At 49.4% G+C, this 22,531-nt stretch overlaps 1 protein-coding gene across 1 annotated transcript in view; it reads right to left on the bottom strand.

Moving 5' to 3' along the window:
- Positions 1-22,531, bottom strand: part of LOC146187927 (extracellular serine/threonine protein CG31145) — a 266,568-nt gene that overhangs the window by 13,127 nt on the left and 230,910 nt on the right. The window lies entirely within an intron of this gene.

Genomic DNA, 22,531 nt, shown 5'->3' with positions numbered 1-22,531 from the left:
AAAATAAGAAACGTGTTCCTCGGTCGGTGTACACGAAGCCGCAAATGCTGTCGCCATTTCTCCTGACCGAGCGACCGTCTGTGCGTGTAGCTCTACCACTGCAAGCCATAGCTTTTGGGTGTGGACGTGTCACTGTCATTTTCTTTTCCTGAAAAAGTGTCCATTCAAGACAGGTCCTGTGTTCCCTGCTCTCTTATAGTTTTTCCCGTGTGACGCGGGTCCTCACGTCTACTGCGCAAGTCAGTGTGTGTGTGTATATATATATATATATATATATATATATATATATGAGAGAGGGAGAGAGAGAGAGAGAACGGTGTGTACAAGCCACGTTCGAGCAAAATGACCGGCCCAGAAAGCCGCAGACGCGAAGGAACGTTCTGAGCGCCCGTGAAGGCTTTGTGACGAACACGTCGCTTTCGTGGCAAAAAAAATAAAAATAAAAACGATGTCAAAACTTGGACACAAAAAAGCTTGAAAAGAAAAAGCTAAAGAATGTCTCGTCGTCATCACCACCGGCGAGACACGTCGGCGTCATCCGTGACAGCCTCGCAGGGACCCGAAATGAAGAACCCTGTTTGTTAGCGAGTTCTCTTTCTTTTATCGTTACTTTTTGTCCCGTTGGGTACCTTTACACGCTCCTTTCGGGAACTACTGTGCAATATTGTGGAAGCTATAGCACGAACTATTGAAATGATGGATACTGCTGTTGCTTTAACGAAACGATAATAATGACAGTAAAAAAGATATATAGTATTACGATATATATGACTTTAAAATGACAACACACTCAGCGTTCCACCATGAAAAGACACGAGCGGATGATGTCGAAGAACGCGCAGCCCGCGTAAAAGCACCGTTTTTGAAGGGAATACGGGTCGCAGCACCAGTACCAGCATCATGGACGTGTCCGCGGTGGTGTCAACTCCGTGCGTATAAGCGACGGACACTCCATGCATCTCGTTTTTCGAAAATTTTTCGTCCAGATACAGGATTCTTTTAACGCTATTTCAAGTGTTTGACGGAGGTATAAAAGTTGGTTCTGGCCTGCTGATATCAGTTCCCTTTAATACTGCTCAAACCTAATACATCAGTCGGGTAGAAGGTTTGGAGGGATTGAAGGGAGTGAATTCGGTAGCTCACTATACTGGGAAAACCTGAGCAGGAACCATCTCGGTCGGGTGCCCCACACCTAGCCCATCCGAATTTATATATTTTTTGTTAATTGCATACCAGCCTGCGCATATATGTTATGCCTCAAATAACAGCTGTTATGCATCTCGAAACACAAGGAGACACCGACCTCGCCAAGCGACTTTAGCCTCTGGCTCCATCCCCTGAGCGTCTACTTTTCTTGATAAAAAACTAATTAAGCCATCAGACAGCAGCTTCAGCCTTCAGCGGTTTCCTATATCATCTCGCAACTCCGTGGTGCCACATGGATATGGAACTCTCCGCCCGAACTCAAGTGATGCCGTTTGCGCGCTGATCTCGGTTGACTTTCACAGTGTGACGACCAGCGCGTTAGATAACTGTGTCAGAAAGTGAACCAGATCTCGACGACTGACGAAGCTTTGCAAACGTCACAGTGTCGCCGGTGTCGCATAGCGTCCACCATGGTGCACGCTTTTCGTTAGAGCGAGTCTGTAGTTGCGGGCTGCAGCATTCGAAAGAGTTGATTCCACGGCTGCCGAGCGCTTATAAGGGCCGACTGCCGCCACGCCGATCGTGGATAAAAGACGAAGAAAAAAGAAATGCGCAGAAGAAGGGCCGAAGTTGGCTCTGCGTCGGCTGCGACACGAAGCCTGTCAAAGTGTCGCCCGCCGCGAACGGGGAGAAATTGAAAGGCTTCTCCTCGTAGAGTTAAACAAAACTAAAGAAAAAGAAAGAACAGAAAGACGCAATAAACTCGCGTAGTAGTCTCCGTACTCGACGCAGCTTCGCTGGCGATGAGGACGGCAGTCAGTCAGTCTAAATGACGATTCTGCGCTTGCATATGTGTAGTTTAGTCGTCGCCTTTGGTCCGGTATTAAATGTTTTTGTCTTCAGCTGTCTCTTCGCTCGACGTAACGGCTTCTCTGTAAGCGCTCGATTGCGTTCTGACAGACAGCGGTGCTAGGAGGAAGGAAGGCGATATATCCCGCGAATAGATCTTATTCCAAGCGAGACGTGTATGCGAGGTTGATATCACGGCAGCTGCGAGTGAACCGCGAAAGCGCAGTTTTTTGTTGCTATTGTTTGTTTTTTTTTTGTGCGGGGAAAGTTTCTGCGTCACTTGCAATACAATGAAGCGAGGACGGTATGAGGAAGCTCTTGCGCAGCGTGTGTGAGTGTGGTGCAGTAAACACCGAAAATTTGGCAGAGACACTTAAGACTGATTAAGCGTGACAAAGCGAAGACATTATGAAAATGATTACTCGTAACGTTTGTACATACTTTACACCTTACAGTGCAGTGAACACTGCAATGTAATGCAACGTAATGTAATGTGTGGGTAATTCGGCACTGCATTGTACAAAAACCTGCGGCCACGCCCCTGACACGGAATTCGGCTGACCAATCAAAATCCGGACATATCACCTGCCAACTGCCACCTTGCAAAATAATGCTCGTGAGGAGGATTTTGGTGTACGCTGACCAAGTGCAGGAGCGGCATATGTATGAAGCTCCACTTTAACAAACGAACATTTCTACATGGCCCAGGGGCAGCGTGCCTGACTCGTAATCAAAGCATCTCGATGACTTCGATCCCCAGATCAAAGTGATTGATTGTACTGTAAAGTGTAGAGTACGTACAAACATTACACACACTCGCGACTCAGTCATTATAATGATTTCACCAAACAATAGCTGTCACAGTCATGGTCGTGATTTCCACGCCATGGACGACGGCGGCGTCTTTTATGCTGATCGAATATATAATGTTTTCTCATTAATGACACTCGTATTCTTTTCACGGATACTCCGTTATTACCGCGCTGTTCACCCACCAAGCTACGATAACTGTTCGCACGAGGGAGCTTTAAGAGAGACTGTGGAACGCTTTTAACTGGGTGTAGTTTTTTTGGTCCCATGAGTTGTTTAAGAGCAGTTTGAGCTACTCAGGTTAGGTCTGCTGTAATATGGCAAACATGCGACAGTGACTCTCTATGGTGGAACGAGCGGCACGTTGCTTTTGTTGCGTAGTCAAGGCGACTTTTTTCTTTTTCCGAAAGCTATTTCTTTCCTTCCGCGGCGATTCATATTGTGGCACTGAAAAAACATGTTCACTAAATAACCCATTGTCCAAGCATGGACGTATTTTTCTTTTTTTTTATCGTTTGCAGTATTGATGTGAATAGAAAGACATTTGCATGAGCGGCTGGAGATGCAACTTCCAAACGTAGGTTTCTTGTTAGAGGAAATCTGTCGGTGCTAGCCCAGCCAGAGTCTCGAGGAAGTAAAATAAAAGTGTCGCGAAAGGCGTGTAATTGGTTTTCCCGCTGCTCGGCCACCTTCGACATCTCCGCGCGCGAGCCGAAAAAAGCTACATTTGTGCTTACGGATCTCCGGCATCACGAGCACCATGCTTGTAGCACGGCATATACACGAATGCAAAGAAGAAGTCCAAGAAAATATCATCGTACCAACCGGCACCGGCGTAACTATACCAACACAATTGTCGTCGTCATCATCATCATCATCATCATCATCATCATCATCATCATCATCATCATCGCTGTTGTCACTATCGCGACCACCCTCAATAATTATCCAGGCTAAACAATGCATTCTCTCACGGATATCTGATTAGCCCTCTCTGCCTCTCTTTCTCTTCCAGCCTCTGCTATGTTTTTCTGAGCTCAGCATCTGATTAGCTGCCATAACAGACAACAAGTTCTAAGGGGTGTCCCAGCTAAATGTAATCAAGGTTTTAAAAAATACGGTGAGCCCTAGCCCAGTCAAATCAACTAGGAGCTGTACAGTGTCGCCTATGCTAATCGGCAGTGTTTTTTCGTTCACTTAAGTTAAGTAATTAGTATATACAAATGAGCTATCTTATTAATTACTGCCTTGCGAGAAGAGAAAAAGTTTCCATACAGAGGTTGTAGACCTGATCGAAAAACGCCTGGCCACTTTAAGGCCTCGAGACGCGTCCCATAAAAAAATCCGCTTTTCTATGCAGAGCTCTCTCGGACGAAGCTAGGTGTGCGCACTTGGCGAATGATTTAAAATAACAGTTGGCCACGTGACAGCATTTTTGAAGGCCTATAAATAGATCTGCGTAAGTCGTAGCTAGCCGTGTTTCGAGACGATCTAAAACGTTTGCTATGACATTTTTCTTTCAGGGCATTAATTAAATATAGGTAATTTAGTATCTAACAATTCATTAACTTTTATAAACGAAAAATACCGCAGATTAGCATACGGGACTCTGAACAGTTCTGGATTAGTTTAAGTGGGGCTGGGGCCAACCATATGTTTTAAAAGCTTGGATCCATTTAGCTGGGACACGCTGTTTATTCTCCGCATTGCGCGTGTTCTCCTGCACAAGAGAAATGAGGCGGGGAAGTCTGGTTCGTGGAGCTTAACGTACAAAAACGACTGAGGTTACGAGGGACGTTGTAGTGGAGGGCTCCGAGCAACTTCGACCAACCGCTGCTCTTCAGTGCACTGATTTGAGGAGCAGAAGCTAAAGGAACCCTGTTCGATCATATACATCAAGGGGTGATTATTAAGCTTTCCCTCACCCTGCTCGACTTTTCCGTAGCTAAATGCTTAAGAACGAAGTCTTGCGCGAAACCGTTGCTCCGAAGGAGTGGCCTTCGTTGCGTCGCCAAACAACTTAAATCAGATCCGCGACCTGCATGAAGCTCTGCATAACCATAAGCATAACCACAAGCCCCACAACCAGCTACACCACCAGCTGAACCTAGGCGTAGCCATAGCTACTGCTTTCGCAATTACCAGGCTTAACCAAGCTAAGCCACTGCCAATTTTTTTCTCTTCTTCCTACATTTTTCCACAGTTTCGACGTCCGTGGTTGTTTTGACGTCTGTACACTATATCGACGTCCCTGGTTATTTTGACGTCTAATTGCCTTTCTGGCTCTACTTAATTGGTTTGATTTGTGGGGTAACGTCTCAACGAGACTCAGGCTATAAGAGACGCTGTAGAGGAGGATTCCGAAAATATCAACCACCTGGGCTTCTTTAACGTGCACTGACATCGCACAGCACACGGGCGCCTTGGCCGAGGCCGGAACTTAATCCCGCATCCTCGGGCAGAGTAGCCGAGTGCTGTAACCACATCACCACCCCGGCGGGGTGGCTCTAGTTAATTAACTAGCTACTCCCCATTAACGAAGCTTTGTGCAACGACCTGTTTTTTTTCACCTCTACCTCATAACTTCCTTTACTCATCAACCAATTCATTATTTCTGGACAATGACGCACAAATCCTGTCCACACTAATGAGCCAATAATTTCGCCCTAAAGCAGAAATATATTGACAAAGTCGTTGCTTATCCGGCATACAAAATGAACTTCTTTCAGCTGATGCCCCTGGGAGTCGAACCAGCGGCCCATCAATACCCGGTGCTCTGCTGATAGAGCAATGCGTGCTTTATGGGAAGGCCTCATGCACACGGCACACAGCTGAGCACATAGCAAAGGAATGCTCGCAAATATGGCGCGGAGAAAGGCGACGGCGATATTACGGCGACGGGCAACAACTAAACAAAAGATTGGTATCTGTACTCTTTTTTCTCCTTCTATTCTATTCATTGAGCTTCCCGTTTGAGAAAATTACGTCAAGCTTATCAGCTAGCTTTAAGCTTCCCGATCCCCTCAGTACCCCGCCGGGGTGGCGCAGTGGTTACGGCGCTCGACTACTGTTCCCAAGGACGCGGGATCGAATCCCGGCCTCGGCGGCAGCTTTTCGATGGAGGCGAAAAGCAAGGCGCCCGTGTGCTGTGCGATGTCAGTGCACGTTAAAGAACCCCAGGTGGTCGAAATTTCCGGAGTCCTCCACTACGGCGTCTCTCATAGCCTGAGTTGCTTTGGGACGTTAAACCCCACAAACCAACCAACCAACCATCCCCTCAGTGTTAAACAGTTAAAAAGCGGCCACGTGCACAATTACAGGACTACTCCAGCGACACTGTGAAAATTCTGAGTTAACGTAAGCAATGTTCGCCACAATTGCAGCAATTTCCATTAGCTGAAGCCAGCCATTAAAAACAATTTTATAATAACAAATGAATCGGAACTCCTGCTTCCGCCGGAGGCAGTGTTGTACTAATATTGTTCGCCGCGTAGTCAGCACGTCGGATAATATAATAATAATAACAATTGGTTCACAGGAAGGGAAAGGCGCAGTAACACGTCAGATCCACCATTATATAAAATGATAATAAAATAAAACTTCATAAATAATAACGACGTTAAGCTGAAGAAAATAAAAATAATGCGGTTTTTTTTAATGGTGGCACGTCGGATACACCATTGAAAAAAACTGCATTATTTTTATTTTCTTCAGCTTAACGTCTTTATTATTTATGAAGTTCTTATTTTATCATTTTATATATATTATATAATGTATATATATATATATATATATATATATAAAGGTGTATATTAAAATTTTATAAAGTGTCCTAAATAACCGAATACTAACCTGAAAATGATCTTTTTTTTTTCTATTTCAGCAAGCGGGACGCGGGCACTACATGTGCCGATAAACGTGACGTCTCAAAAGCAGTGACGCACGCACAGAAGTCGACTGAAATAAGGTCACGTAAATGGCAAACACATAATTCAATTGTGCCTAAATGAAATATCACGAGGCTTCTAAACTAAGAGGAACTTGTCAGGAATGAAATGAGCACCAGCCGTACATGTTTTATTAAAATCAGCGTTTCTTTTTAAACGGTAGCCGGGAGTCTTCTTCAAAGTTCAGGCATTTCAATGGACATTTTAGAGGAGGTTCTCTGCACAGAACTGCACCGGAAGATGGCGCCTGCGGCCTGGCAGCTAAGTTTAGGTTTCTATAATGCAGTGCTTTAGAAAAGAACAAAAACGAACCTGTTGCAATGAGCAGATAGAACTCAAATGAGTGAAACGTCATCACCGACTCTACATGTCCAAAAACTATCTTGGTTAACTTTGAATCTCTACCACACATTGTTCCATTTCTGGGCACCATGTAAGGTTCCTATTTTATTTTTTTCCTCTGCTCTCGTCAATTCGATAAACAGCCGACAGCCATCGCAGCAAAGCGCACACTCTTCGGTTGCAATAAACGCCCACTGCCGAATTCTTTCTTTCTTTTGTTGTTGTTGATTTGCTTTTGCAGGTGCGCTGAGAGCACGTGTCAGGCGCTCTCGCCACCGCGAAATTCCCCGGCGTTCGAGTTGTAGTCTGTAGCCGGCTTTTAAAATTTTCACCGCGCCTCGTAGCACGGCTCTTTGAAGACGGCCGACTCGAAAAACGACGTTTGCAGGACCGCAGCTGTTCTTCCAGCAGTGAGCGGACCTGTCTTAACTCCCTCTCGACGAGCCCCTTCTCCCCCTGATTACCAGAACGTGACAGCGTCGAGAAACGGTTCAATACCGAAATGCGCCATTCTAAACGATGCCTTTCGAAAATAAAAACGGCACAGCGTTCTTGCCCCGCCGGGGTGGTGCAGTGGTAAGACGCCCGACTACTGTCCGGGATCGAATCCCGGCCTCGGCGGCTGCGTTTCGATGGAGGCGAAACGAAGTGGCGTCCGTGTGCTGTGCGATGTTGGTCGGTTGGTTGGTTCATAGGAAGGGAAAGGCGCAGTAACTGTCACACTTGCTCTGTGGACACCTGAACCGCGCCGTAAGGGAAGGAATGAAGGTGGGAGTGAAAGTGGATAGAGAGAAAGGGGGCCGTAGTGGAGGGCTACGGAGTAATTTCGACCACCTGGGGATCTTTAACGTGCGCTGACATCGCACAGCACACGGACGCCACTTCGTTTCGCCTCCATCGAAACGCAGCCGCCGAGGCCGGGATTCGATCCCGGGAACTCCGGCACAGTAGTCGGGCGTCTTACCACCGCACCACCCCGGCGGGGCTGCTGTGCGATGTCAGCGCACGTTAAAGATCCCCAGGCGGTCGAAATTACTCCGTAGCCCTCCACTACGACCCCCCCCCCCCCCCCCTTCTCTCTATCCACTTTCACTCCCACCTTCATCCCTTCCCTTACGGCGCGGTTCAGGTGTCCACACAGCAAGTGTGACAGATACTGCGCCTTTCCTTTCCTATGAACCAAAAACAAACAAACAGCGTTCTGCGGCTCCTTCCGTGTATAGTTTGCCGGTATTCATAGCTGCTGATACGCGGGCTTTGTGAAATCGCCATTTCTGGAAAAGGTTTTCCTTGCATTGGACATCGGAAGAATGGTGTTAGAGTAACGTGATAGGGTGCATTCAGCGCGAAACGTTCTCCTTTTCTTTTGTTTTCGCCACGGGGTATCCCGGCCTCGGCGGCTGCGTTTCGATGGAGGCGAAACGAAGTGGCGTCCGTGTGCTGTGCGATGTCAGCGCACGTTAAAGATCCCCAGGTGGTCGAAATTACTCCGTAGCCCTCCAATACGGCCCCCCTTTCTCTCTATCCACTTTCACTCCCACCTTCATCCCTTCCCTTAAGGCGCGGTTCAGGTGTCCACAGAGCAAGTGTGACAGATACTGCGCCTTTCCCTTCCTATGAACCAACCAACAAAAATTGCAGACGCTAGTGCTCGCAAAAATGGTATCGCTTACAAAGTTGCGGAAAAAAAAAAGAAGTTCACAAATTTGGCAAAATTGTCAACGAAGAAAAGACAAGAAATACTACGGTGCGTACAGAACGCTTACCGGAAATTAACGATGTGATAAAAGGGAATGGAGGAAAAGTTATTATAAAGCAAAAGGCTGATGGGGGAATTTTACGACAAATCTGTGTTAGAATTATCGATTTTACATTTCGTTTTCTTTTTTTTTTCTCTTTTTGTTTTGTAAATCTAGCCTTGGAGTTAGTTTGGTTTGGTTACTGGGGTTTAACGTCGCAAAGCGACTCAGGCTATGGGAGACGCCGTAGTGGAGGGCTCAGGAAATTTTTACCACCTGGGGTTCTTTAATGTGCACTGACATCGCACAGCACATGGGTACCTTGCTTCTCGCCTCCATCGAAAAGATGCCGTCATGGCCGGGATTTGATCCCGCATCCTTGGCCACAGCCTTGGAATTACGTCATTTTAATTTCATTTTTAATTTCGTGCGAGCATTACAACCCCCTGACATAGAGAACGAAACTTACCGCAACCTGCAGCTGAATTCTAACCCACCACTGCGCGAACAGATCAGATTCGTTAGCCCCGCTTTAAACTACTCGGCTATCACCACGTTTTCCCCTTTGCCACCACAAGTATGCAGTATTTACTTAAGAACCATCAGCCGCATTCGACGTAAAACGGGCAGATTTCTTTCATTTCCTTTAACATTTACTGTAAAGGGACGAGCCAGACACCAGGACGCCAAGCTTGATTCATCATCATCATCATCATCAGCTTGACTATACCCACTGCAGGGCGAAGGCCTCTCCCATATTTCTCCAATTAACCCGGTTCTGTGCTACCTGCATCCACTTGACCCCTGCGAACTTCTTAATCTCATCCGCCCACCTAACTTTCTGCCGCCCCTTGCTACGCTTTCCTTCCCTTGGAATCCAGTTTGTTACCCTCAGCGACCATCGGTTATCCTCTCTTCGCACTACATGTCCTGCCCATGCCCATTCCTTCTTAATTTCCACTAGAATGTCAGTAACTTGAGTTATTTCTCTGACCCACTCTGCACGCTTCCTATCTCATAATGTTACCTCTACCATTTTTCGTTCCATAGCCCTCTGCGTTGTCCTCAACTTAAGTACAACCCTCTTGGTTAGCCTCCACGTTTCAGCCCCATAGGTGATTACAGGTAAGATGCAACTGTTGTATACTTTCCTCTTGAGCGATACCGGTAAGCTGCTAGTCATAGTCTGCGAGTGCTTGCCAAATGCGCTCCATCCCAATCTTATTCTTGTTATTTCCTTTTCATGGTCCGGATCTGCGGTTACTACCTGTTATAGGAAGACATATTCGCCTACTACTTCCAGTACTTCGCTACCTAATGCAAACTGCTGCTCCTTCCCAAGGCTGTTGAACATTACCTTTGTATTCGGCATATTGATTTTCAAGTCTACCTTTCTGCTATTCCTGTCTAGGTCATCAATCATTCCTTGCCGTTCATCCCCCGATTTGCTTATCAAGGCAATGTCATCACCAAATCGCAGATTACTGAGGTATTCTCCATCTACCCTTATCCCTAACTGCTCCCATTCCAAGTCTCTGAATACTTCCTCTAAGCAAGCTGTGAATACCACTGGGGAGACCATGTCTCCTTGCCTAACCCCTTTCTTTACGGCAATTTCGTTACTTTCTTTATGCAGAACTATGGTTGCTGTGCAGCCAGTATATATATATATATATATATATATATATTGCCAGGGGGCGCTCAGAGTGAAAGACGACGTTGAAGTGAATCGGCTCCGGACTCGCAGGACGTATCTAAACCTTGGACCGTGTGATTCTACCTGTTCCGGCTCTGTTAATCTAGCCCCAGTCGCCAACACCGTGACAAATCTGGTGGAGGTCAGGTCTGATGTCCCGTACCCCTACGCTAAGAAGGAGTGCTGGTCATATATTCGAGGAAACGCCCGTTCACCGCACATAGCCGCAGGCAACGAGGCCTACCACCTGAGTTTTCCCCCTCGGGCATGACTACCAGTAGCCACGACGTCGTCGCAATGCCTGGCGCGACCCCTACCTACGTGACGTTGCAAAACCCCCGCGTCCCAAAGACCTTTCACGGGGACACCTATGAAGACGTCGACGACTGGTTGTAGCACTACGAAAGGGTACTACATTCAACCTCTGGGATGACGCCGCACGGCTTCGAAATGTATATTTCAGCCTCGAGGATGGCGCTCGGACATGGTTCGAGAACCATAAAGAGCAGCTGTCGTCTTGGAGTGAGTTCAAACGTCATCTTGCGGCAACTTACGGAAGCTCAGATCGCCGCGAACGGGCCGAACGCGCTCTACACACTCGGATCCAAATGCCTAACGAAACTGTGGCGGCGTATATCGAAGACATGACGCGCCTGTTTAAGCGTGCGGATCCTACGATGTCCGAGGACAAAAAGCTGCGCTACCTAATGCGTGGCGTCAAAGAGCAGCTTTTCGCTGGCCTGGTGCGCAGCCCGCCGAAAACTGTTGCAGAATTCTTTGCTGAAACATCCACTATAGAGAAAGTGCTTCAGCAGCGAGCTTCGGCACGGGATCCCACCATCCACGCCGCCTCCGTCTCTGCTGAGTTCCCATCGCATAGCATGGACACATCGGCGCTACGGGAGCTCATACGTTCCGTTGTGCGCGACGAACTCCGACTGATGTATGGCACACCTCAACCAGCTCCTTCCTCCATCGCCAGCGTTGTCCGCGACGAGGTGCAGCAAGCGCTCCGGCCTCCATTTCCAATCGGTGAACCTGGCCCTACTCCTCATCTTACACCACCAGAGTGTCGCCGCCCTACATACTCCCAGGTGCTGCAATACTCTCCGCCCTCGTCGCCGTCCCTGATTCCTCCGAACGTAGCTGGGCCGAAAACAGCAGCCCCCGTGATCCAGTACGTCACAGATCCTCGACCGCCTACACGGAAAGCAGACGAGTGGCGTACCCCCGACCGACGGCCGCTATGCTTTCACTGCGGCGAACCGGGTCATGTCTATCGGCGCTGTCCCTACCGTCGACTAGGTCTCGAAGGGTTTTCCGCTGATTCTCCGCGGCCTCGCTACGGCGAACGGCCTCGAGCCGTTGAAGATTTCGTCAATGATCAGCGCCGGATCGTTCCGTCTTGTCTGCGACCATCTAGATCACCGTCACCCAGGTCTCGCCCGTCGCCATCTGCTACGAGTTCCTCATGGGCAGCGCAGGGCCGCTCGCCCAGTCCCCAGAGGGAAAACTGAAAGCAGCGACCTTCGGGGGTAGGCTCGCTGGACATCGCGGCGCGGGAGACCCCCCATTGATGCGGACACGGAAAGACTACGCATCGACATTGGAAAAGTCCGCGGTTACCGATCATACCGCCACCTCGACGCCACCACGACGCACCTGCAACCACGACGAATTGCCGGTGGAACCGACGACGAAACGACGCACCCGCAACGACGACGAATTGCCGGTGGAACAAACGACGCAACCACGCACCCGCAACGACGACGAATTGCCGGTGGGACACATGACGCAACAAGGCACCCGCAACGACGACGAACTGCCGGTGGAACGGACGCTGCAACAACGCACCTGCAAACGACGACGAATTGCAGGTGAAGCAGACCGCGTACACCAACGCAGAGCTCTCAAAGACTCAGAAGCCTGACATTCGCGAGCAGATTTCGTTGGACATACCCGTAGTACTGGATGGTCGCCATGTTCGGGCTCTGTTGGATACTGGCGCTGATTATTCTATTTTGAGCAGCCAGTTTGCCGCAGTTCTCAAGAAGGTTTTGACTCCGTGGGCTGGCACAAACGTTCGCACCGCGGGTGGTCATCTGATTACTCCTCTGGGCATGTGCACGGCCAGAGTTCAAATTCAAGAATCAACATTTGTGGTAAGCTGCCTTGTTCTGAAAAGCTGTTCGCGTGACCTGATTCTGGGCGTAGATTTCCTTCGTGAATATGGCGCAATTATTGACCTCCGGAATTCTAAGGTCTCGTTTTCTACTGAGAAAGCAGTGGCCCTCAGCGGTGCAAAGCGACCACTCAATGTGCTTCGAGTTTATGAGGACAGTGTCACTCTGCCACCCCGAACCAGCACCTTCGTTAATGTCAAATGCAATGCCCTTAACGATGGTGACGCAATAGCCGAAACTAACGTATCGTTACTGTTGACACAAGGAGTCTGCGTGGCCCGCAGTTTGATATATCTTCACCGTGGTCAGTCCAAGGTACTTGTTACAAATTTTTCGCACGAGCATCGGCACCTTTTTCGTGACACTTCCGTAGCTTTCGCCGAACGCATATCTGATGTCTCCGAGTGCTTGTCCGCAGAAACCGTGCCGCCGCCCACATCCCTCGACAATCTCGATGTCAGCTCAGAGCTATCGGTCAGCCAGCGCGACCAGCTGTTTTCATTGTTACTCGAATTCAAAGAGTGTTTTGCATCGTCGTCAAAAGTGAATCAAACTCCCATCGCCAAGCACCAGATCGTGACGTTCGATAATGTGCGCCCAATCCGCCAGCACCCCTACCGCGTCTCTTCGACCGAGCGCGAAGTTATTAGGTCACAAGTTAAGGAAATGCTCGAAGATGAGGTTATCCAGCCTTCCAATAGCCCGTGGTCCTCCCCGGTCGTTCTAGTTAAAAAGAAAGACGGCACGTTACGTTTTTGCGTCGATTACCGCAAACTGAACGCCGTAACCAAGAAGGATGTCTACCCCTTGCTGCGGATTGACGACTCTCTCGACCGCCTTCGGCGTGCAAAGTATTTTTCGTCCATCGATCTAAAAAGTGGCTACTGGCAGATTGAGGTCGATGAGCGAGATCGTGAGAAGACGGCCTTCGTCACACCCGACGGCCTTTACGAATTTAAAGTTCTACCTTTCGGCCTGTGTTCCGCGCCGGCCACATTTCAGCGGATGATGGACACTGTCCTCGCCGGCCTTAAATGGCAGTGTTGTCTAGTCTACCTAGATGACGTGGTGGTCTTCGCAGAATCATTTGCACAACATCTTCAGCGCCTGCGGTCAGTACTCGAAGCCCTTCGATCCGCTAACTTGACACTTAAGCCACAGAAATGCCACTTTGGCTACCGAGAGCTTAAATTTCTCGGCCATGTCGTCAGCGCCGCCGGCGTGAAGCCCGACCCTGACAAGATTGCTGCTGTCGCGGAATTTCCGATTCCACGTGACAAGAAAGCTGTTCGCCGATTTCTCGGCTTGTGCAGTTACTACCGGCGTTTTATCGATAACTTCGCTGATCTCGCTGAACCGCTGACTCAGCTCACCCGGGGAGACACCCCTTTTGTTTGGACGCACGAACAAGAAGCTGCTTTTGCCGAGCTGCGTCTCCGTCTCCAATCGCCGCCTGTTCTAGCCCATTTCGATGAGCAGGGGGAGACAGAAATACACACCGACGCCAGTAACATTGGCCTTGGGGCGGTTCTCGTGCAACGTCAAGAGGGTGTTGAACGAGTCATCGCCTATGCCAGCCGTACTTTATCCCGCGCCGAGACGAACTATTCAACTACTGAAAAGGAATGCCTCGCCATTATTTGGGCTGCTGCGAAATTTCGCCCCTATCTTTATGGTCGCCCATTTAAAGTTGTCACTGACCACCATTCTTTGTGTTGGCTGGCCAACCTGCGTGACCCATGCGGCCGCCTGGCGCGATGGAGCCTTCGCCTACAGGAGTTCGATCTCACTATTGTTTATAAGTCCGGACATAAGCATGAAGATGCTGACACGCTCTCCCGCGCGCCTGTCGAGCTCGCTCCACCAGACACGGATGACGCTGACAGTTTCCTCGGAGCTGTTGATGCTTCAGATATGTCACATCAGCAGCGTGCAGATCCAGATTTACGAGCACTGATTGATTATTTAGAAGGTCAGCCAGCCACCATACCTAAGTGCTTTTCTCGGAGCCTCTCAACTTTCTGCCTGAGAGGTGCTGTGCTTTATAAGCAGAACTCTAGATCCGAGTCAAGAACCTACCTCCTCGTGGTACCCACAGCTCTGAGAGAGGAAATCCTTTCCGCGTGCCACGATGAACCAACATCTGGCCACTTGGGCTATTCTCGCACACTTGCTAGGATACGACAGACATTCTACTGGCCCAACCTTGCCACTGTTGTTAAGCGCTATGTCAAGAGCTGTCGGCAATGTCAGCGTCGGAAGGTTCCGCAATCAAAGCCTGCGGGCCTCATGCCAATAATACCACCACGAGCACCATTTGATCAAGTCGGCATGGACCTTCTCGGTCCTTTCCCTCGGTCCTCTGGTGGCAACCGTTGGATAATCATCGCCAGAGACTATCTGACTCGCTATGCCGAGACCAAAGCGTTACCTAGGGGTACAGCGTCTGAAGTTGCCCATTTCTTTGTACACCAGATCATACTACGGCACGGTGCTCCTACCTGTATTATTACTGATAGAGGGGCTGCCTTTACTTCAAAAATGATGGCCGAAGTCTTTCATCTCAGTGGTACGGCGCATCGAAAAGCTACTGCTTACCATCCGCAGACCAATGGGCTGACGGAAAGGCTTAATAAGACCATCGCGGATATGCTGGCGATGTACGTCGACGCCCAGCACAAGACTTGGGATGCGATCGTACCATATGTGACGTTCGCATACAATACGGCAGTCCAAGAGACTACACGTTTCACGCCGTTTCGCCTCGTTTACGGCAGGGAGGTTCGGACGATGCTGGACGCAATGCTCCCTTACCAAACAGATACCGAACTTTGTTCTGACGCCGAGCAGTTTGCCCAAGATGCTGAGCAAGCACGCCAACTAGCACGCGTCCACATCACCCAGCAACAGGACAGGGATTCGCGCCGGTACAACCTCCGCCACAGACAAGCTTCCTACAACACCGGGGACCAGGTGTGGGTGTGGACTCCTGTTCGACGCCGCGGCCTTTCAGACAAGCTAATTTGCCGCTACTTCGGACCGTATAAAATCGTGCGATGCTCCAGTAACGTCAATTACGAGGTGCTCCCGGATGGATCAGAGCACACAGGCCGTCGGCTACCTCGTCCAGAGACAGTTCATGTCTTGCGACTGAAGCCGTACTTCGCACGGTGACTGACAAACAACATCTACAAACTTTTTTTTGAGGGGGGGAGGTTGCTTTTGTACGCTTGTGTGCACGTGTAACTGTGTGCGTTACGCTTAAGGAGGGAGGAATGCCAGGGGGCGCTCAGAGTGAAAGACGACGTTGAAGTGAATCGGCTCCGGACTCGCAGGACGTATCTAAACCTTGGACCGTGTGATTCTACCTGTACCGGCTCTGTTAATCTAGCCCCAGTCGCCAACACCGTGACAATATATATATCAGTTCAGGCGTTCAGTCGTGTCCGACTCTTCGTGACCCTATGGAGCATGTCACGCCACGCTTTCCGGTCTCTCACTATCTTCTTAACATCACATAGCTTCATCTGCAATGCCTCGAGAATGCCATCTAACCATCGCGTTCGCTGCCTACCCCTTCTCCGGCGACGCTCAACCTTTCCCAACATCAAATCTTTCTCCAGCGACTCCTCTCTTCTCATCAGATGACCAAAGTAGCTGAGCTTTAACTTTAGAATTTGACCCTCCAATGAGCAGTCAGGGTTTATGGTCGACAATGTCGACTGATTTGATCTTCTGGCAGTCCAAGCAACTCTTAAGAGTCTTCGCCAGCACCACAATTCAAACGCGTCAATTCTTCGGCGGTCAGCCTTTTTCACAGTCCAACTCTCGCATCCATACATCACAACTGGAAAGACCATAGCACGGGTTATACGGATCTTGGTTGGCAGACTAATGTCTCTGCTCTTTACTAGGCAGTCAAGGCTAACCATTGCTCTCTTTCCCAGAAGCAGGCGTCTCCTAATTTCATGGCTGCAGTCTCCTTCCGAGGTAATCTTGGCGCCCAAGAACAGAAAATCTGTCACAGCTTCCACTTCTTGTCCATTGATGCTCCAGGACTTGATAGGGCAAGACGCCATGATCTTCGTCTTTTTAATGTTCAGTTTAAGCCCAAACTTCTCACTCTTTTCTTGTACGCGCATCAGAAGTCTCTTGAGTTCCACTTCACTTTCTGCCATTAAAGTGGTATCATCCGCATATCTAAGGTTGTTGATACGTTTTCCAGCAATCTTCACTCCAGCTGAAGACTCGTCCAGACCGGCCTTCCTCATGATGCACTCTGCATATAGGTTAAATAGGCAGGGCGACAGTATGCAGCCTTGCCTCACCCCTTTCTCAATCGGAAACCAATCAGTAAGACCATGCCCAGTTCTGACTGTGGCCTCTTGCCCCTCATAAAGGTTCCTGAGGAGACAGATGAGGTGAATTGGAACTCCCATCTCTTGGAGAGCTTGCCATAATCTGCTGTGATCTACGCAGTCAAACGCTTTCGCATAATCAATAAAGCAGAAGTAAATGGGTTTCTGGAACTCTCTTGCTTTTTCCATGATCCAGCGAAGGTTGGCAATTTGGTCTCTAGTTCCTCTGCCCTTGCGAAACCCAGCTTGCACGTCCGGAAGCTCCCGATCCACATACTGCTGCAGCCTACCTTGCAGGATTTTTAACATCACCTTGCTAGCATGCGAAATAAGCGCGATCGTGAGGTAGTTGGAACAATCTTTGGCACTGCCTTTCTTTGGAATGGGGATGTAAACTGACCTCCTCCAATCCTGTGGCCACTGCAGGGTTGTCCAAATCTTTTGACATAATGTATGCAGTGTGTTAACAGCGTCGTGGTTGAGGTTTCGAAGCAACTCAGCTGGAATACCATCAATTCCGCTAGCTTTGTTCTTAGCAAGGCTGGCTAAGGTCCATTCAACTTCACTCTTCAGGATGCCCGGCTCGAGATCAGTAATCACAACCGTCCTATGTTGGGTTTGCACATCCGGGTCCTTCTTGTACAGTTCTTCTGTGTATTCCTGCCACCTCTTCTTTATCTCTGAGGCTTCAGTGAGGTCCTTGCCTCGTTTGTCCTTTATCACGCCCAGCTTAGCACAGAAGCTTCCTTTGATATCTTTGATTGTCTTATACAGAGCTCTTGTGTTCCTTAATTGGCTGTTGTCCTGAACTGCTTGACACTGTATGTTCAGGAAGGGATTCTTATCTCTCCTTGCTATTATCTGAAAATCCGCATTGAGAACCTTGTATCTTTCTCTTTCCCCCATACCTTTTGCCATCCTCCTTTCCTCAGCTATTTGCAAAGCCTCTTCAGATAACCAGTTTGCTTTTTTGCATTTCTTTTGCTTTGGAACTACCTTAGTAGCAACTTCTTGTATTATATCACGAACATCAGTCCACATCTCTTCGGGCTCTTTGTCTTCTAGATCTAATTCTTGAAATCGATTCCTCACTTCCACAGCATATTCTAATGGAATCTGATCCAGATCATACCTGAAAGGCCTTCTAGTTTTCTGCGTTTGCTTCAATCGAAGCTTAATTTTGGCAACAAGAAGCTGATGATCGGTGCCACAATCGGCCCCAGGCCTTGTTTTTACTGCTTGTATAGCGCTTCTCCATCTCTGCCGGCAAATAATATAATCGATCTGATTCCTGTACAGACCGTCCGGTGAAATCCATGTGTACAGGCGCCTCTTGTGCTGTTGAAAATGAGTATTCGCTATGGTCAGGTTGTTTTCTTGACAGAACTCTACTAGCCTCTGCCCAGCTTCATTTGGCTCACCAAGACCGAACTTGCCTCTAATTCCGGATATTTCTTCACTCCCGACCTTAGCATTCCAGTCTCCTATGAGAAAAACGACGTCTGATGATGGGGTGCGGTCTAAAAGGCATTGTAGGTCCGCATAAAATCTCTCAACGTCAGCTTCTTCAGCAGCAGTGGTCGGTGCATAGACTTGGATAACTGTTATGTTGAAAGGGTGACCTTGGATCCGAAGTGAAATCATTCGGTCGTTTTTGGGGTTGTACCCTAGCACTGCTTTGCCCATTCTTCTGTTTACTATGAGAGCGACCCCATTCCTTCTCTTGGATTCGTGCCCACAATAAAAGACATAATGGTCGCCGGAGTTAAATTCTCCCATTCCGGTCCACTTGAGCTCGCTGATACCCAAGATATCAATGTTCAATCTGTCTATTTCTCGCTTGACGATATCCAGTTTACCTTGCGTCATAGATCTTACATTCCATGTTGCTATGTGATATATCTCCTTGCAACATCGGACTTTCCGGTCGCTTCCCGACACATCCACAACTGAGCGTCCTTTTGGCTTTAGCCCAGCCGCTCCATTCGTCCTGGAGCTACTAGGAATCACCCTTTGTTCATCCCCAGTAACATGTGGGATGCCTTCCAACCTGGGGGGCTCATCTTCCGGCCAGCTTACTGTCTGTTACGTATAAGGTATTTACTAAGGTAACCGCTAATAGAATCAGGAAACCTTAGACTGCAATCAAGCAAAGTATCAAGCAGGTTTTCGGAAATGGTACTCTACTATCGATTATATCCATACCATCAACCAGGTGCTAGAAACATTGATATCTTGGGTATCAGCGAGCTCAAGTGGACCGGAATGGGAGAATTTAACTCCGGCGACCATTATGTCTTATTGTGGGCACGAATCCAAGAGAAGGAATGGGGTCGCTCTCATATATATATATATATATATATATATATATATATATATATATATATATATATATATATATATATATATATATATAATTGAAATGTGGATTTAATGGTTGGCTGGAACGTCTAGCACTGGCAGTACTTCTGGCACAGCAGGGTCGAATTACCAGCCGCAGGGCACAGCTTCAGCGCGAGCGAGATGGGCGCCGGAGACAAGCGATGGTGATGGCGATGCCGCAGCGCTTTTCTGTTCTTTGTCTTCTTTACATTTCCCCCGCGTGAAGAAGTCGCCATCCTGGCGACTCAGGGAGAAGAGACGACCAGAGGGTTGTAATATGGCTTGAGGCGGCTAACGTGGACAACCTCGCGGCCGCGACGGCGGTGGTCGGAAGAAGGGGTGACTGGCTCGATGACGTAGTTCACAGGGGATGTGCGTTCCAAGACGCGATAAGGTCCGTGGTATTTGGTGTCTAGTTTGTTGGTGGCAGGAACGCATAGCCAAACGAAGCTGTCGGCCAGGAACGTCGGAGCAGAGGTATCGCTATCATGCTGATCTTTGCGATAGCCTTGAGTGTTGGAGGTAAACGTGCGCGTTAGCTGACGGCATCCCTCGGCCTTCTGTACAATATCTGACAAAGCACTGTACTCAGAGGCATCTGGATGGTATGGCAAAATTGTGTCCAGAGTACAAGATGGTTCACGGCCATATAAGAGAAAGAAGGGCGAAAACCCAGTTGTTGCTTGGGTGGCAGTGTTGTACGCGAACGTTACGAATGGCAGTACCTGGTCCCAGTTGGAGCTTCCCGATTCAGATGTAACATACATTGCGAGCATGTCCCCAAGCGTACGGTTGAAGCGCTCCGTGAGGCCGTTTGTTTGCGGGTGATACGCGGTTGTAGCCCGATGTATCGATTTGCAAGACGACAGGAGCTCGAACTACTTCGGAAAGAAAGACACGACCCCTGTCACTCAGTAGCTCGCGAGGGGCGCCGTGTCGAAGAATGAAGTGGTGTAGAAGAAAATGGGCTACCTCTCGGGCTGTCGCCGCGGAAAGTGCAGCAGTCTCGGCATAACGGGTCAGGTGATCGACTGCGACGATGACCCATCGATTACCGGCGGCAGTGCATGGTAGCGGACCATAAAGGTCGATTCCCACGCGATCAAACGGGCGAGCTGGACAAGGTAAAGGCTGGAGAGGGCCAGCGGGGTGGCGAGGAATCTTGCGTTGTTGACAGGCGGTACAAGAGCGAATGTAGCGCCGTACGAAATTGTACATTCCCCGCCAGTAGTACCTCTGACGAATTCGATCATAGGTTTTGAGGACGCCGGCATGAGCGCTTTGAGGGTCAATGTGATGGTGGGCACAAACCTCGGAGCGGAGGTGGCGCGGAATGACAAGAAGCCACGTTCTGCCGTCTGAGTTGTAGTTCCTGCGGTAGAGAAGGCCGTCCCGAATTGCGAAATGGGAGGCCTGTCGGCGGAGTGCCCGAGGATGCGTAGCCACGGAAGTAGTGCCAAGAATATCTAGCAGGCTAGAAACCCAAGGATCTTGTCGTTGCTCGAAAGGCATATCCTCAATGGTGAGTGCTGACAAGGATGCTTGAGGAGGGGACGATGAGTTAGGCGAGCACACCGGTGACCGAGAAAGAGCGTCGGCGTCAGAGTGCTTGCGGCCAGAGCGGTACACTACACGGATGTCGTATTCCTGAAGCCTGAGAGCCCAGCGCCCGAGACGGCCAGACGGATCCTTGAGAGACGCGAGCCAGCAGAGAGCGTGATGATCTGTAACTACCTCGAAGGAGTGGCCGTATAAGTAAGGGCGGAACTTTGTTACAGCCCACACGATTGCTAAGCACTCCTTTTCGGTAACGGAGTAGTTGGACTCGGCTTTGGTGAGAGCACGGCTTGCGTAGGCGACAACGTATTCGGAGAAGCCAGGCTTGCGCTGGGCGAGGACGGCGCCGAGGCCGACACCACTGGCATCGGTGTGAAGTTCTGTAGGTGCAGTAGGGTCGTAATGGCGAAGGATTGGTGGTGACGTCAGAACATTGCGCAGTGTCGCGAATGCATCATCGCAGGCTGGCGACCAAGAGGAGAGGTTAGGGGTTCCTTTCAAGAGCAGTGTAAGGGGGGCTATGATGGTTGCGAAATTCCGAACAAAACGACGAAAGTACGAGCAGAGGCCCACGAAGCTTCGCAGTTGTTTCAAAGTGGTCGGTTTCGGAAAGTCAGCGACGGCGCGCAGCTTCTCAGGATCAGGCAGAACGCCATCTTTACACACAACATGTCCGAGTATTGTGAGCTGGCGGGCACCAAAGCGGCACTTTTTGAGGTTCAGTTGAAGACCGGCGCGGGTTAGGCAGGTGAAGACCTGGCGAAGTCGAGTAAGATGGGTCGGGAAGTCGGTTGAAAAGACGACGATATCATCAAGGTAGCATAAACAGATGTTCCATTTCAGGCCGCGCAGTACAGTGTCCATCATTCTTTCAAATGTGGCTGGGGCGTTACAGAGTCCGAATGGCATAACATTAAATTCGTATAGTCCGTCTGGAGTAATAAAGGCGGTCTTAGGACGATCCGCCTCTGCCATGGGCACCTGCCAATACCCGGAGCGTAAATCGAGTGAGGAAAAGAATTCTGCGCCTTGCAAACAGTCTAGGGCATCGTCGATTCGTGGGAGGGGGTACACATCACGACGAGTGATTTTGTTGAGGCGGCGATAATCAACACAAAATCGTATGGAGCCATCCTTCTTTTTACCTAGGACCACAGGAGATGACCATGGGCTACACGATTCTCTAATTACTCCGCGTTGCAGCATGTCATCGACTTGTTGGGCAATAACACGGCGCTCAGTCGGGGACACCCGATACGGCCGCTGATGGAGAGGTGGGTGAGCGCCAGTGTCGATGAGGTGGGAAACGGTCGTCGTGCGGCCCAAGGAAGATTGCGGAATGTCGAAGGAGGCGCGGAATTGGTGTAGAAGGTCAAGAAGTTGCTCGCGGTGGCGTGGTTCTAGAGCGCTGTCCACGGAATGGTCAAAAAGGTCCCGCTGTAGCGGATCTGAAGCCACACGAGTTGGAGTCAAGGCGTCAACTTGGCAAACAGGGAATGACACATCACCAAAGGTGAACAGA

The sequence above is a fragment of the Amblyomma maculatum genome, chromosome 5, assembly GCF_055883805.1.
Source record: "Amblyomma maculatum isolate TAMU_Amacu chromosome 5, ASM5588380v1, whole genome shotgun sequence".
Taxonomy (NCBI): domain Eukaryota; kingdom Metazoa; phylum Arthropoda; class Arachnida; order Ixodida; family Ixodidae; genus Amblyomma; species Amblyomma maculatum.
Note: the sequence above shows the minus strand (reverse complement) of the source record. Positions and strands in the feature narration are given on the sequence as shown.